This window comes from Mustelus asterias, chromosome 7 (assembly GCF_964213995.1).
Source record: "Mustelus asterias chromosome 7, sMusAst1.hap1.1, whole genome shotgun sequence".
Lineage (NCBI taxonomy): Eukaryota > Metazoa > Chordata > Chondrichthyes > Carcharhiniformes > Triakidae > Mustelus > Mustelus asterias.
The window spans coordinates 20,811,419-20,826,717 of NC_135807.1; the positions used below are offsets into that span (position 1 = coordinate 20,811,419).

The 15,299-nt window shown below is 41.5% G+C and overlaps 1 protein-coding gene across 10 annotated transcripts in view; it reads right to left on the reverse strand.

Moving 5' to 3' along the window:
* The window catches only part of LOC144495599 (focal adhesion kinase 1), a 528,227-nt gene extending 520,733 nt beyond the window's left edge, over positions 1-7,494 (reverse strand). For 6 of the 10 annotated variants that reach the window (XM_078215781.1, XM_078215770.1, XM_078215773.1 and 3 more), the window contains exon 1: positions 7,187-7,437. The gene's annotated coding sequence lies outside the window, so the exon portion shown is untranslated. Of the gene's footprint in view, positions 1-6,773; positions 6,812-7,186 lie in introns of those variants that run through there. The other 4 variants (XM_078215780.1, XM_078215776.1, XM_078215763.1 and 1 more) reach the window with 4 other exon arrangements.
* Positions 7,495-15,299: the final 7,805 nt, after the last annotated feature.

Sequence of the window (15,299 nt, forward strand, 5' to 3'; positions counted from 1 at the left end):
ATCGATTTGCTCACTCACCAACAACTAGTGGGTGTAACTAATTTATGGAATCATGGCAGCGCAGTGGCACAGTGGTTAACACTGCTGCCTCACAGCGCCAGGGATTCAGGTTCAATTCCCGGCTTGGATCACTGTATGTGTGGAGTTTGTACATTCTCCTCGTGTCTGCGTGGGTTTCCTCTGTGTGCTCTGGTTTCCGCCCACAGTCCAAAGATGTGCGGGTTAGATTGATTGGCCATGATAAATTGCCCCTTAGTGTCAGGAGGACTGTCAGGGTAAATATGTGGGGCTATGGGGATAGAGTTGGGTGGGAGTGCGGTCGGTGCAGATGGGCCAAATGGCCTCCTTCTGCAATATAGGGATTCTATGAAAATGTTTTAAAATGTTCAAAACAAACCAAAATCGCTCAGATGACCAAAGTACCTCAATGCCATAATTAGCAGTTTCCAATGACTTTTCATCAGACAACAGCAAAAACATGTGTTCCCATTATCCCACATCGGCAACACGGATGAAATGCCCCTGAAATTCGACACGTCTGGAAATTGAACGGCAGAGTGGAAAGGTTTAAAACCACAGGACATGTGACAACACCTTCAAGCCACACAGCCATCCTGATTTGGAACTACATGAGGAGAGGTTGGGTAAACTAAAATATTAGCTATGAGGAGAGATTGGGTAAACTGGGGTTGTTCTCCCTGGAAAGACGGAGAATGAGGGGAGATCTAATAGAGGTGTACAAGATTATGAAGGGGATAGATAGGCTGAACGGTGGGAAGCTTTTTCCCAGATCAGAACTGACGATCACGAGGGGTCACGGGCTCAAGGTGAGAGGGGCAAAGTATAACTCAGATATTAGAGGGATGTTTTTTTACGCAGAGGGAGGTGGGGGCCTGGAATGCGCTGCCAAGTAGGGTGGTGGAGGCAGACACACTGACATCGTTTAAGACTTACCTGGATAGTCACATGAGCAGCCTGGGAATGGAGGGATACAAATGATTGGTCTCGTTGGACCAAGGAGCGGCACAGGCTTGGAGGGCCGAAGGGCCTGTTTCCTGTGCTGTACTGTTCTTTGTTCTTTGTACATCACTGCTCTTTCACGTGCACCTTTATTGTTGCTGGATCAAATCCTCCAGTCCATTCTGAAAAGCACTGTAGGAACTAATCTGCATGGTCTGCAGCAGTTCAAGGCGGCAGTAAAGGGGGTGGGAGTGGTGTGTGTGGGATAGAGGAGAGAAGAGATTCACTGTCATGACCAGTAATCCAGAGGCCCAGACTAATACTCTGGTGACATAGATTTGAATCTCACCATGGAAGACTGGTGGAATTTAAATTCTTAACAAAAAAATATTCTGGAATTGAAAGCTTTTCTCAATAATAATCTCATTGATGTAAAATACCCATCTGGTTCACTGATGTCCTTCAAGGAAGGAAATCTGCCATCTTTACTAGGCCTGGCCAACATTTATCTCCAGATCCACAACAATGTGGTTGACTCTTGCTGCTTTCCGGAATTGCCGCAAAGCCACTCAGCTCAAGGGCAATTAAGATTTGGAAATAAATGCTGGTCTCAACAGCGATGTCCACATCCCATGGATTAATAAAATAAAAACAAAAGTATGATTCAGTTGAATTAGCCTACATAGCCAATGGAACAAAATTACAACCTATAGTTTATTTGAAATGCAAAACAATGCCAAAAAAAAATCAGGTTTTCTGCATGTCCATTCAGCAATTGGATGGATGAGGATGAAGCAATGTTATCAATCGATGATGAATGGAATAGTCATTCCTTAGCCAAGCTGTTCCAGTACAAAATTAGCATCTACCCAGCAATGTGGAAAATTGCCCAGATATGTACACAAAAAATAGGACAAATTCAACCCAGCCAATTACCACCCTATCTGTCCACTCTCGACCATCTGTAAACTGATGAGAGGGATCATCAACAGCGCTATCAAATGGCACTTCCTTAGCAATACCACGCTCACTGACACTCAGTTTGGGTTCCACCACAGTCATTCAGCTCCTGACCTCATTACATCCTTGGTTCAAACATGAACATAAGAACAGAGGTAAGCTGAGCATGACTACCCAATGAGAATCAGTGGGAAACTCTACTGGCTAGAATCATACCGAGCACAAATGAAGATGATTGCGGTTGTTGCAGATCAGTCACTTCAACTCCAGGACATCACCGCAGGAGCTCCTTAGGGTGGTGTCCTCGACCCAATCATCTTCAACTGCTTCATCAATGACCTTCCTTCCATCATAAGGTCAGAAGTGACCTTTGTTGATGATTGTTTGTTGATGATTACACAATGTTCAATACTATTCACAATATCTCAGATACTGAAGCACGACCAAATGTAGCAAGACTTGGACAATATCCCCCTTGGGCTGACAAGCAACAAGTAGCAGTTGCACCACAGAAGTGCCAGCAATGACCACCTGCAACAAGAGAAGATCAAGCCATCATCCCTTGACATTCAATGGTATTGCTATCACTGAATCCCCTATCAACATCTTGGGGTTTACCATTGACCAGAAACTGAACTGGACTAGCCATACTGTGGTTGCAGGTATAAAAACAGGTCATAGATTAGGAATCCTGCTGCTGGTAACTCACCTCCTAACACCCCAAAGCCTGTCCACAATCTACATGGTACAAGTAAGAAATGTGATGGAATACTCGCACTTGCCAGGATGAGTGCAGCTCCAACAACACTCAAGAAGTTTGACACCATCCAGGACATAGCAACCCACTTGATTGGCACCCAATCCAGAAACATTCACGCCTCCACTACCGACGAACAGTGGCAGCAGCATGCACCATCTACAAGCTGCACGGCAGGAATTACCCAAGGCTCCTTAGATAACACGTTCCAAACATATGACCCCTACTCCCGAGAAGGACAAAGGTAGCAGATGCATGGAAACACCATCACATGCAAGTTCCCCTCAGAAACACACATCATCTTAACTTGGAAATACAGCACCATTCTTTCACTATTGCTGGGTCAAAATTCTGGAACTCCCTCTCGAACATCATTGTGGGTGTACCTACATCAATGGCCTGCAGCAGTATTAGACAATACACATTTCTTTAACCTGTGCCTAATGCTCTCTCCACTCACATTGTCTGTATCTTTAAGACTTGATTAGCTGTAAAGATTCGCATTCTAATCAGTATTCTGTAACTTGAGTTTGTGTCTCTGTATGCCTTGTTTATGATGTGGAGATGCCGGCGTTGGACTGGGGTAAACACAGTAAGAGTTTTAACAACACCAGGTTAAAGTCCAACAGGTTTATTTGGTAGCAAATGCCATTAGCTTTCGGAGCGCTGCTCCTTTGTCAGATGGAGTGGGAATCTGCTCTCAAACAGGGCACAGAGACACAAAATCAAGTTACAGAATACTGATTAGAATGCGAATCTCTACAGCCAACCAGGTCTTAAAGATACAGACAATGTGAGTGGAGGGAGCATTAAGCACAGGTTAAAAAGGTATGTATTGTCTCCAGACAGGACAGCGCGTGAGATTCTGCAAGTCCAGGAGGCAAGCTGTGGGGGTTACTGATAGTGTGACATAAACCCAACATCCCGGTTTAGGCCGTCCTCATGTGTGTGGAACTTGGCTATCAGTTTCTGCTCAGCGACTCTGCACTGTTGTGTGTCGTGAAGGCCACCATCACACTATCAGCAACCCCCACAGCTTGCCTCCTGGACTTGCAGAATCTCACTGGCTGTCCTGTCTGGAGACAATACACATCTCTTTAACCTGTGCTTAGTGCTCCCTCCACTCACATTGTCTGTATCTTTAAGACCTGGTTGGTTGTAGAGATTCGTATTCTAATCAGTATTCTGTAACTTGATTTTGTCTCTCTGTGCCCTGTTTGAGAGCAGATTTCCACTCCATCTCACGAAGGAGCAGCGCTCCAAAAGCTAATGGCATTTGCTACCAAATAAACCTGCTGGACTTTAACCTGTTGTTAAAATTCTTGCAGTATTAGAAAGCAGCTCACCATACCATCTTCTGAAGGACAAATAGAGATGGGCAATAAATACTGGCCTAGACAGCAATGCACACATCCCATGAAGCTCAGTTGGCTGAACCGATGGCTCATAATGAAGAAAGAGGCCAACAGCACGGATTCAATTCCCATACCGGCTAGCGTTATTCATGACAGCCTATCTTCTCAACCTTGCCCAAGGTGTGGTGATCCTCAGGTTAAATCACCACCAATCAGCTCTTGCTCTCAAAGGGCAGGGCAGCATATGATCAATTAGGACTATGGCATCTTTACCTTTATATCCCATGAAATGAATTTTTAAAAATCCTAGTAGCCTACATAAAGAATGCAGCTTATTAGCATGGGGCATGTTCAGATCCCATATAACCAAAAAAATCAAGAAGTATCTGCAAAGGAATAACATCCAAATTGAATTTATAGCAGGGGATCTGGTGTCCATAGTTCAACCTTTGGGTGTGTACCTCAACAAGACACCCAAGGATCATCTCTGCAACAAACGGATTAGGGAGACTTCAAAGTGTGGAAATATGCCCTGCTTGAAGTTGTGTGTGGTTTCATCATCAATTCATGGGATGTTATTTGTGCACCAAGTGTCATCTGATTATTCAAGAAAATGTGAAATTTCCAATTCAATGGATAAAGATTACGGTGACTTGTTGTGGAAGAATGATTCTGATACCCAAAGTACCATATCTGATCCAGGGTGAAATCCTGACAATGATGCCATCGCCAAAGTGTCTCAGAATAAATTTGATTAACTCTTTGCATCAAATGCCAAAGACAATGATTTTGGTTCAATGTGTCGTTATCAAATTGACTCATTGAATAAGCCATGCCACACTAAATTGGTATGAATTACTGGGGTTATTTTCTCACATTTCAAAATCACAATCACCCACACCGGCAGTTTACATTTTTTGGAAGCTCCAAAGGTGGACTTATATGCCATTAAGTTCTTTGGTCTTCTATTTGCAATCTAATTATTGTACATAAAGGGAATGCTGTACAATATTCAAGTTTGGTTTTTAAAAAATGAATAGGTCATGATGTTAATTATTTATGTTTTAATTTCTGGGGCTACTGCCTCATGAATTCAGCCAGTCATGCTGCAAACAACAAATGACTTGTACATTGAGCTACTCATTTACAGATCTATAATCATCACTCATCTGAGAAGTTTTGTTGAAATGCTTTTCATTTGTTATTTAAAATTATAAAAAAAGTAAAGATGTATCTGCACTTCAATTGATCTGTTATTTCAACAATTGTATTGCTTCAGTCCCTGTGTGCCTTCTTGGGAGTTCACAGTTCGATCTAATTTAGTCAAACCAAAAGAAGTAGGTTGCAAGTTGATCACAGCTTTTTTCATGAAATGTAAACTGTGGAAGGAAAATATGAGAACATGTCTTCATTGTAGGCACTCCATTAGGAATACTGTGCATCAAACTCTGTTGCACTTCCCAACTCTGTTGGGAAGACAACATCACTGGGTTCAAAAGTTGCAGATTTGCCTCATTCCTTGACAGTACATGTAATTAAATTAGACAGATATTCAATACAATTTTTCCTGTTAGAATTAGGTGCTCATCAATATCCATCTCCTTCAAATACCACTGAGTTTCCACCATTTTACTTTCATTTCCAAGATATAAAGTGTTCATTTCTGATCTGTGGCTACACGTCACATTTGTATTTATAGATATCCGAATTTGAGAATGATATTTATTTGTCATTTAATGACCAATATTTTTAAAATTGATATTTTAAAACTATAGTAGACTTTTATATACATTGAGATAGGTCTCAAAAATAAAACTTAAAACAGATGGAGGTTTTTCTTTGCAATGCAAAAATGCATTAAAAACACTTGCTCCACACATTATTCCACTATTCAGATACGTTTCACTGGTAATATTTGTTACGTCTTCAATACTAGTGACAAGGGACAGATACTAAAACTAAAGCGTTCATCGTTAACTGTTTGTATACCAAGGGCATCTGAGTTAATAGGAATCTTGGACACAGTCAAGACATTTCACATAAAAATCATAATGGCCACATGAACATTCGTTTGCAACAAATTAACAATTTCAGTAACATTCAATAATAAAAATTATTCCATTCCAAAGAACAAATACCTCGAATTAATGTGTTACGGTTTAGTAAATATAACGCATTAATTAGACTATTAATTCACACAATCTACTATATAGTACACGAATATTTCGTGTCACCATTCTGCAGCACACCACTGCTTGGTGGAAGGTTAAAATGCAGTACAGATTGCACACTGAAGCAACAGACGAGCAAGGCGAAAGAATTGTTGAAAATTCAAATGAAAACACTGAATCAGGTGTACGTGTACCACCGCAACGAATGGAAATGGATTTGGATTTTTGGGTGGGTTGGTTGGGGTGAAGCAATTTAAATGAAACTCAATCCAGGACACCACCTAAAAAAACAGATTTTTGTTCGAGGCGCAAGGAAAAACAGCGAAATAAAAGCTTGGGAGGAGAAAGCAGGTAGTGGGAGAAAACAGCCGCAACTCTCCACTGCATATCCAGCTAACTGAAATGTGTACACAACAAAACGAGGCGAGCAGCAATATTACACAGGCATTGCAACCGATTGCAGCCTTGGTAAATGCAGTGGAAGTGCAAGAACGATGACAAACTCTCGCACAGAAATGCATAACCTCAGGCCCAAATGCAACAAAAACCACAAGACTTCAAAAGGGACACCTCCGGCGATTCTTTTTCTTTCACTCTCTGCCCACGTCCAGAATGAACTTTTGTGCCAAGGAGGAAGAAACGCACAATTAAAGCCCCCCAGGCTGACAATCTGTTGCACTTCCCAATTTTTTTTAGGGGGGGGGGGGGTGGAGATAAATAAAGTCCTTTCCTCCCGCGACTCCCCACCCCACTCTCTCCTCTGACGGGGCTGGACAAGAACAAGGACTGCGGGGCGACAGCCGGCGCCGCTCTCTCTCTCCATCCTCGCCTCAGAAACTTCGGGCACTGGGGAACAGGATCGACCGTTCAGTGATCACACACCCTCCTCGCTCACTCACTCACTCACACCGATCCTAAAGTCTGAAGCAGACAATATCCCCGTACAATATTTTTAAACAATTTTTTAAAAAACACACACTTACTTTCTGTCGAGTTATGAGGAGGGGGGGGGGGGGAATCAGTGGCTGCCGTAAACGATTCGTTCTTCACAGACAGACAAAGCCGATAAATTGCGCCGTCTCCTTTTATTGTTTGATTTTATTTTTTTTAAAACACAGGCAGAAATGGGGGGGTGGGGGGAGATAATCGGTAAAGGAAAAGGTTGAGATTCCGGCCGCCTTTCTTGATTAGCGGCTATGTCTGACAGACAGTGCGAAAAGGCAGCGGGACCTCCCACCAGCAGCAGCACTCACATCCCCTCCTCCTCCCGGACGGTTACTCCCGCCTCTCCCCCCTCCCCCACCGCCACCAACGGCTGCCAACCACCGCACTGGCCGCCGGGACACACTGTCAGCATCCCAAGATGGCGACTGGTGAAGAGGGAGAGAGAGTGAATGAGTGGGACACACATACACACACTGACTGAGAGTAAGAGTCCCATCAAAACACAGTCCTCCTCACAATGATCAAGGGCAAAAACAATACTGCAGATGGAACATAGGAGCAGAAGTAGGCAAAAACTTCAGCCCTTCCAGCCTGCTCCGCCATTCAATCAGATCACGGCTGGTGTCTGATCAAAGTTAAATACTGCAGATGCCAGAATCTGAAACAAAAACAGAAAATGCTGGAAAATCTCAGCAGGTCTGACGGTATTTGTGGAGAGAGAATAGAGCCAACGTTTCGAGTCTGGATGACTCTTTGTCGGAGCTGCTGGATGACCCTTTGATGTGGAGATGCCGGCGTTGGACTGAGGTAGGCGCAGTAAGAGGTCTCACAACACCAGGTTAAAGTCCAACGGGTTTATTTGGCAGCACTAGCTTTCGGAGCCTCAAGGTGAGTCAGGAGATGGGTATCATCTCCTGACTCACCTGAAGAAGGAGCTTGAGGCTCCGAAAGCTAGTGCTGCCAAATAAACCTGTTGGACTTTAACCTGGTGTTGTGAGACTTCTTACTGGGATGACCCTTTGTCAGAGCTGCTCTGACAAAGGGTCATCCAGACTCGAAACGTTGGCTTTATTCTCTCACCACAGATGCTGTCAGACCTGCTGAGATTTTCCAGCATTTTCTGTTTTTGTTGCATGGCTGATCTCTCCCTAGTCTCAAATCCACCTCCCTACTTGTTCCCCATATTCTTTTTTACATTAGAAATATACCCATCTCCTTCTTGAAACCATTCTACAATTCAGACTGCACCGTGCGATGGGACAGCAAGTTCCACAAATTCACCACCCTCGATGAGAAGTAGTTCCTCCTCATCTCAGTTTTAAATCTACTGCCTCTCAACCTATACATGTGACCTCTTGTTCTAGATTGCCCCACGAGGGGAAACATTTGGTCTACATTTACTTTATCAATCCCTTTTAAAATTTTATATACTTCGCTCAGATTCCCTCCCATCCTTCTAAACTCCAGCGAGTCTGAGCCCAAACTATTTAATCTCTCCTCATACATCAACCCTTTCATCCCCAGAATAAATCTGGTGAACCTCCTCTGAACTGCCTCCAATGCCACCACATACAAATAAAAGCAAAATACTGCAGATGCAGCAATCTGAAACTAAAAGAGAAAATGCTGGAAAATCTCAGCAGGGTTTTCAGATGATCCTCATCTGGACTTGAAACGTCAGCTCTTTTCTCTCCTTACAGATGCTTTCAGACCTGCTGAAATTTTCCAGCATTTTCTCTTTTGGCCACCACATCCTTCCTCAAACAAGGAGACCAAAACTGGACACAATACTCCAGATGTGGTCTCACCAATACCCTTTACACTGCAAGAACACTTCTCTGCTGTTATACTCCAGTCCTTTTGCAATAAGTAACCCTCAGATGCTGGAATCTGAAACAAAAAAAGAGAATGCTGAGTGAATTACCCCCTCACCCCGCCCTCACAGTTTCTGATTTTCTTTGCCTTCAGCTCTGACCAAGGGTCTTCCTGACATGCAACATTGGCTCTATTCTCTCCCCACAGATGCAGTCAGACCCGCTGAGTTTCTCCAGTATTTTCTGTTTTTGCTTCTCAAAATGTTCACTCCAGAGTTTTCACCCATCAAATGTCACCCAACCCCCAAGGGGTAACTTTGAAAAAGAAATCCATTTGGAGAGCATGCACTTGTTTAGTTCAAAGATGATAAAAGCAAACGACTGCGGATGTTGGAATCTGAAACCAAAAGAGAAAATGCTGGAAGATCTGAGATTTTGCAGCATTTTCTCTTTTAGTTCAAAGATGACCCCACTTTTATGGCTTAGAAAGGGACAGCCTTATTCTCATTTCAACCCTTATTCAAACATTATGAATGTTTCAATTATTGTTCGTTAAATAGTGAAGATATTTACACATCCTCCCACTCAGCAACCCTTGGTCGTAACTGTCATAAAATTAGTTTTTTTTAAATGTTGTCATTAGCTATAATAAGACAACCAGGCTATTATTTTCATTGACTGTTCTTCAGATGATCGAATGGATTGGGGGCCCATTATGTTGGCCCCTTGTTTCTTCTGAAACTTTTGTGTTTCTTTTGTGGGGGAGGCCACACACCAAGAGGTCCACATTGTGAGAAAATTGAACCCCATTGGAACAAAAAGTATTTTCCTTTGGACCTCCAGAGAAATGTGTTACTAGCATTTAATCTGACATTTTACTTTGTATACCTAGCAATTTTGGATCTAAAAATACTTTGCATACATCCTTCCTATCCACAAGCCTTACTTCCTCTGTCACAATTTTGAGTCATGCCTTTGTGTTAACAATTAACATTGGAAATTTCTGTGTAAACATTTATAATGCAACAACGTGAGGGGAACAGGTCAACAATCATCATCAAGAGGAGAGGCAGAGGGATTAGGGAGGGAACTGTGTAAGCTGAAGTGTAGGCAGTTGAAGGCACAGTGAGGCATAAAGAGATGACTATTCAGAAGACCAGACCCAAAGAAAGAAAAGATCAGGGAAATGTCAAGTTGTGGGGCGAGAAGAGATTATTTAGATAGGAAAGGTTGAGGCAATGGTTACAAACAAGGATACATTTGAAGCATTGTGAAAGACACTATAGTTAAGAAAGCCCACCAATGCCTCTACTTTCTCAGAAAACTAAGGAAATTTGGTATGTCCACTATGACTCTCACCAACTTTTACAGGTGCACCATAGAAAGTATTCTTTCTGGTTGTATCACAGCGTGGTATGGCTCCTGCTCCATCCAAGACTGCAAGAAACTACAAAGGATTGTGAACGAAGCCCAGTCCATCACTCAAACCAGCCTCCCACTCATTGACACTATCTACACTTCCCACTGCCTCAGAAAAGCAGCCAGCATAATCGAGGACCCCACGCACACTCTCTTCCCCCATCTTCCATCGGGAAAAAGATACAAAAGTCTGAGAACACGTACCAACCAACTCAAGAACAGTTTCTTCCCTGCTGTCATCAGACTTTTGAATGGACCTACTTCACATTAAGTTGATCTTTCTCTACACACTAGCTATGACTGTAACACTACATTCTAGCACCCACCCCTTCTCTATGAACGGTATGCCTTGTCTGAAGAGGGCGCAAGAAACAATACTTTCCACTGTATACTAATACATGTGACAATAATAAATCAAATCAAAGAAGGAATGATTACATACTATATCACTATTCTCTCACTGTTACTGATTCAAAATCCTGGAATTCCATTCCTAACACCACTGGTTGTCCCAACATCACATGGATTTCAGCGGCTCAAGAAGGCAACTCACCATCACCTTTTCAAGGGCAATTAGTGATGGGCAATAAATGCTGGCCTAGCCAGCAACATCCTCATCCTTTGAATGAATACAAAAAGGTAAATGAGAATGTGTTTTGGACAGCAGCACTTGATGCTGGTTAGGGCAGGAGAGTTTCAGATGAGCTCACATTTATGGAGGACGGAGAATGGGAAGCCAGTTAGGAGACCAATGGAGTGATTGAGTCAGTGGATTATAAAAAGCATCTGAGGTGGTCAAACCTAGCTGAATGTCTTTTGTTGTTGGTTGTAGGAGATTGTGTCACTGATTGGTATGGGAAGGGAATGTGAATGGCTGTTGTGCTGTGCACAAGTTGCAGCACGACATGGGACAGCTTTGATGGAGAAGTTCTGACCTTCAGTTTTGTATATTCTATGGCGATTTCTGTAACTTAGGCATCCACGGGTGCACTACCATACTTTGTCATAAACCCGTAAGAAACAGGATTTCCTTCTGGTTAGACGTGGCAGAGCCCTGGAAAACTAAATCAGATGGCCAATTTCACTGCTTAGCACATAAAAGGATACATAAATAAAGTCATAGAGTCTTACAGCACTGAAAGACGCCATTCAGCCCATAAAAGGTGAAAATAATTCACATTAGAGATTCCATTACAATTAGATTAAATTATTTACTGTTAAAAATTTAATATCACCATGTTACAAGAAATGGTAAAAAATTCCAACATTAAATTATTGAATATAATCACAGTAGTATAATAAGTGTTTAATTTCATCAGTGTCAAAATGAGGGGAAATACGTGATACGCAGCTTTACAAAGCAAAATATTTTACAAAGAAAAGCATAGTAGAGAATAATCCTGAAGACCACGGAGATCCCAAGTTTATTTTTTTCAACTGCATTTGACAATTTCTACAGCTCCACATGGTAGTGCAACAAAACACTTCAATCTATCTCACCAGCATCCAAGTTCCTCAAAATTATACGAGAGAAATTTGCACCACAAAAGAAATACTAACATTTTCCGATCAAAATTAATATTTGAAATAAAAGTGTGAACTTTAATCACATGTGGCTTCTTTCATGATCAGCTGATGCCAGGAGCCATCTCTAATCACATCTCTTCTTTGTCCAAGTGAAAATAGTCAGTTTCTAAACTCTGTTACAGCACAGAGTTAGACCCTATCACTCTATGCTGGCTTTTTGGTAAGGCATTTAAAAACCACTGACCAGCTCACCCTTCAACACTGAATCTTTCTTTGCTTCAAACTTTTACCTTTACAAATACAGTAGTCATTGCTTCAATTCCATAATGAAGCATTCTATATTTCAACTCTGAGTCAAGACATTTTTCTTAATTATGTTCATCATCAAATTAGTAACAATATTAAATTGATGACTTCTTATTACTGACTCCCCATCCAGAGGAAATAGTACTTACCAGTTTGTTGAAATCCTTTATAATTTTATAAAAATCTAGAAACTCTCCTGTTCTATTTCTCTGCTCAAGGCATAGTCCAAGAATCACAAGTATCTCCTCAAAATTATAGATTGTTTTAAACTGTGAAATCACCCTCATGACTCTTTTCTGTATACTCTCTACGGCTTTCATGTACTTTCAACAAAATTGTATCCAAATGTACACAATTCTGAAACTGTGACTCAGATGTTGCCCATTGCTCTTATACCATATAGCCCCATGTATAGAAACAAGGCTGCCACTACCATTTTTATGTGGTAATGTACCTGTATTCACACTTTTGGTGAATTATATATTTAAAACTGTAGATATCACTGGTCATCCATTCACTTCAGGATTTTTCAATTGAATGAACAATATCCTCCCAAAATATATCATCTTACATTTGTATATGTTAAATTGGATGAGCCACCAAATTAGCCATTCCACTATCCTTACCCATTTCTTCCTGAAGTCTTTAATAATCCTATTGTATTTTGCCAAACTCCCTACTCTTGTGTCATCGGCACATTTTAGTATGGTGTTCCTTATGCTCTTCCCAGCTTTTGGCACATGCCTAGCCTCTCCAAACCTGATCTCCAACACCTCCAGGTAGTCTGACCTGACAGTGAAGGGGACAAAATTGGCTGGTTGGTTGGTTGGCCCAGTTCCCAAAGAACATGACCTCGTTCTTTCCATTATTTGCCTCGGATCCTGAAGCCCATTTGAACTGATCACAGATGCTCATCAGTCTGCACATGAACAGCAGATGCAAGAGGAAGATGGCAACATCATCCAAGTGCAGGAAGGATTTGATCTGCACGCCTCCACTGCCCTGGGGTCATAACCCCTTTTATGTCCACGTTCTTCCTGATAGACACTGCAAAAGCTTCCATGCAACACACAAATAATGAGTATTTGAATAATTGAGCAAAATCTCGACTATCATCACTCCAATTTCCTCCAATAGTACAAGCTATTGGTCACCATAGTGCAAGGACTTATCCATCTTAAGGTCTGCTATGTTTTTCAGAACGAATTCTGTTTCCACAGTTTTCTGTTTCAATTGTTCCATATCCTGTTCAGGTACACCATCATTTTCATTCCCACCATCATTGGTGAAAAAATACAATATCTATATTAATATGCAGATTTATTCTGTCAGTTTAAGGCATGTTGGTGGGTTTATTTGGTGAGTGGTACGTGGGTAGTCTCAGTATGCAAATATTACAGTAAAATTTTAAACAATCTGATTAATCAACTGCCATTCCGTCAATGCAGAACAACAGAGTTTTGCACAACAACTGCATTTGACATGAAGTACTCCTGGTGTGGGTTTGAGAGTGGGTATGGAATAGCATGGAAGGGGGAAGGAGATGGGTGGACAGCATGGGATGGAATGCTTGGGAGGTATAAAATGGGGTTGGGATGGGGGTTTTTGATTTGATTTATTGTCGTATGTATTCATACACAGTGAAAAGTATTGTATGTGTACACTATACAGACAAAGCATTCCATTTATAGGGTACATGGGGAGAAGGAAAGGAGAGGGTGAAGAATATAGTGTTACAGTCATAGCTAAGGTGTAGAGAAAGAGTTTAAGAGAGTTAGAGTTAAGTTTTAAAACCATAGAGCAAGAGTAAAAGATAGAATTAGAGGTTATTCCGGGGCCAGCTCACAAGAATTCGCCTTGCTCTGCCGCCATCTTAATGAATTTAAGATGACATAAGAAGGATGAAAGGAATGTGTTGGGTATGGCAAGAGGGGAATGACATGGGAAGTATGGGATGGGGATTTAAAAGAAGTCCTGTTGCAATAAAGATAATTTTGCTGCAAGTATTTACGTTGGAAGATAAGGCTGGAGGGAAGTGGGGTCATGGGGGAAACATGGGAGGAAGACTGGCAGGGTTGACATGAGGGGAAACCACATGGGTGGGGAAATCACATTGGGAGGATGGCTTGATGGGTGGGGCAAGCCATGTGGTGGGGCAGCATGAGAAGTTTGAAAAGGGAATTAAACAAATGGGATGAAAGGAATAGCATGAGAAGGATGGAATGGCATAAGATGGGGATTCAAAGAAATACTGTTGCACTTTCTCTAGGACAATGCGGGATGGGCAATAAATGCTGGTCTAGTCAATGATGCCCAGATCCTGTGAAATAATTTTTAAAAACTAATTGCAAATATTTTTGTTGGTCTGTGCTCATATTATTTAATATCTCTGTCACACCTTCACCCTCCACATCTATATTTCCCCTTCACCCATAAGATATGCCTCTTTTAAACTATTCTTTTATTTAAGACATACATACAAAAGCTCTTATTATTTAATTTAATATTGCCACATCCAATTTGGTCTTACAAGACTCAAACTAAATATAATTCTTAGTTCCCCAGTGTTTATGCAGAGGGCAGTCCAAAATCATTTCATGTACTGGGAAGTGCTATATTACCTGAATGACATACACACAGATTTTTGATTAACAGTTAAAATACACAGGAGATTTCTGTCAGCTACTTAGACTTTTTGATACAAATCTCCTTCATCATAGTCAAAACAAAGGCAGTATGCAATACTCATCTTCTTGGCAGGTCAAAGTTACATTTATTTTCACAGGAGCTTTTAAATTGATAGATTATGTTCCAAAATGTGCTTTTAGGGCAAGGGCAGATCACAGAAATGAGTTTGCTCCTTCAGAATTTTGTCAGTTCTACAATGCACCCTGCTGATTAAGTGAATTTGTGAATTCCAGTTTATATTCATTTAAAAACTTATTTTACATAAGAACATAAGAACTAGGAGCAGGAGTAGGCCATTTGGCCCTCGAGCTTGCTTTGCCATTCAATAAGATCATGGCTGATCTTTTTGTGGATTCAGTTCCACTTACCCGCCCGTTCACCATAACCTTTAATTCCT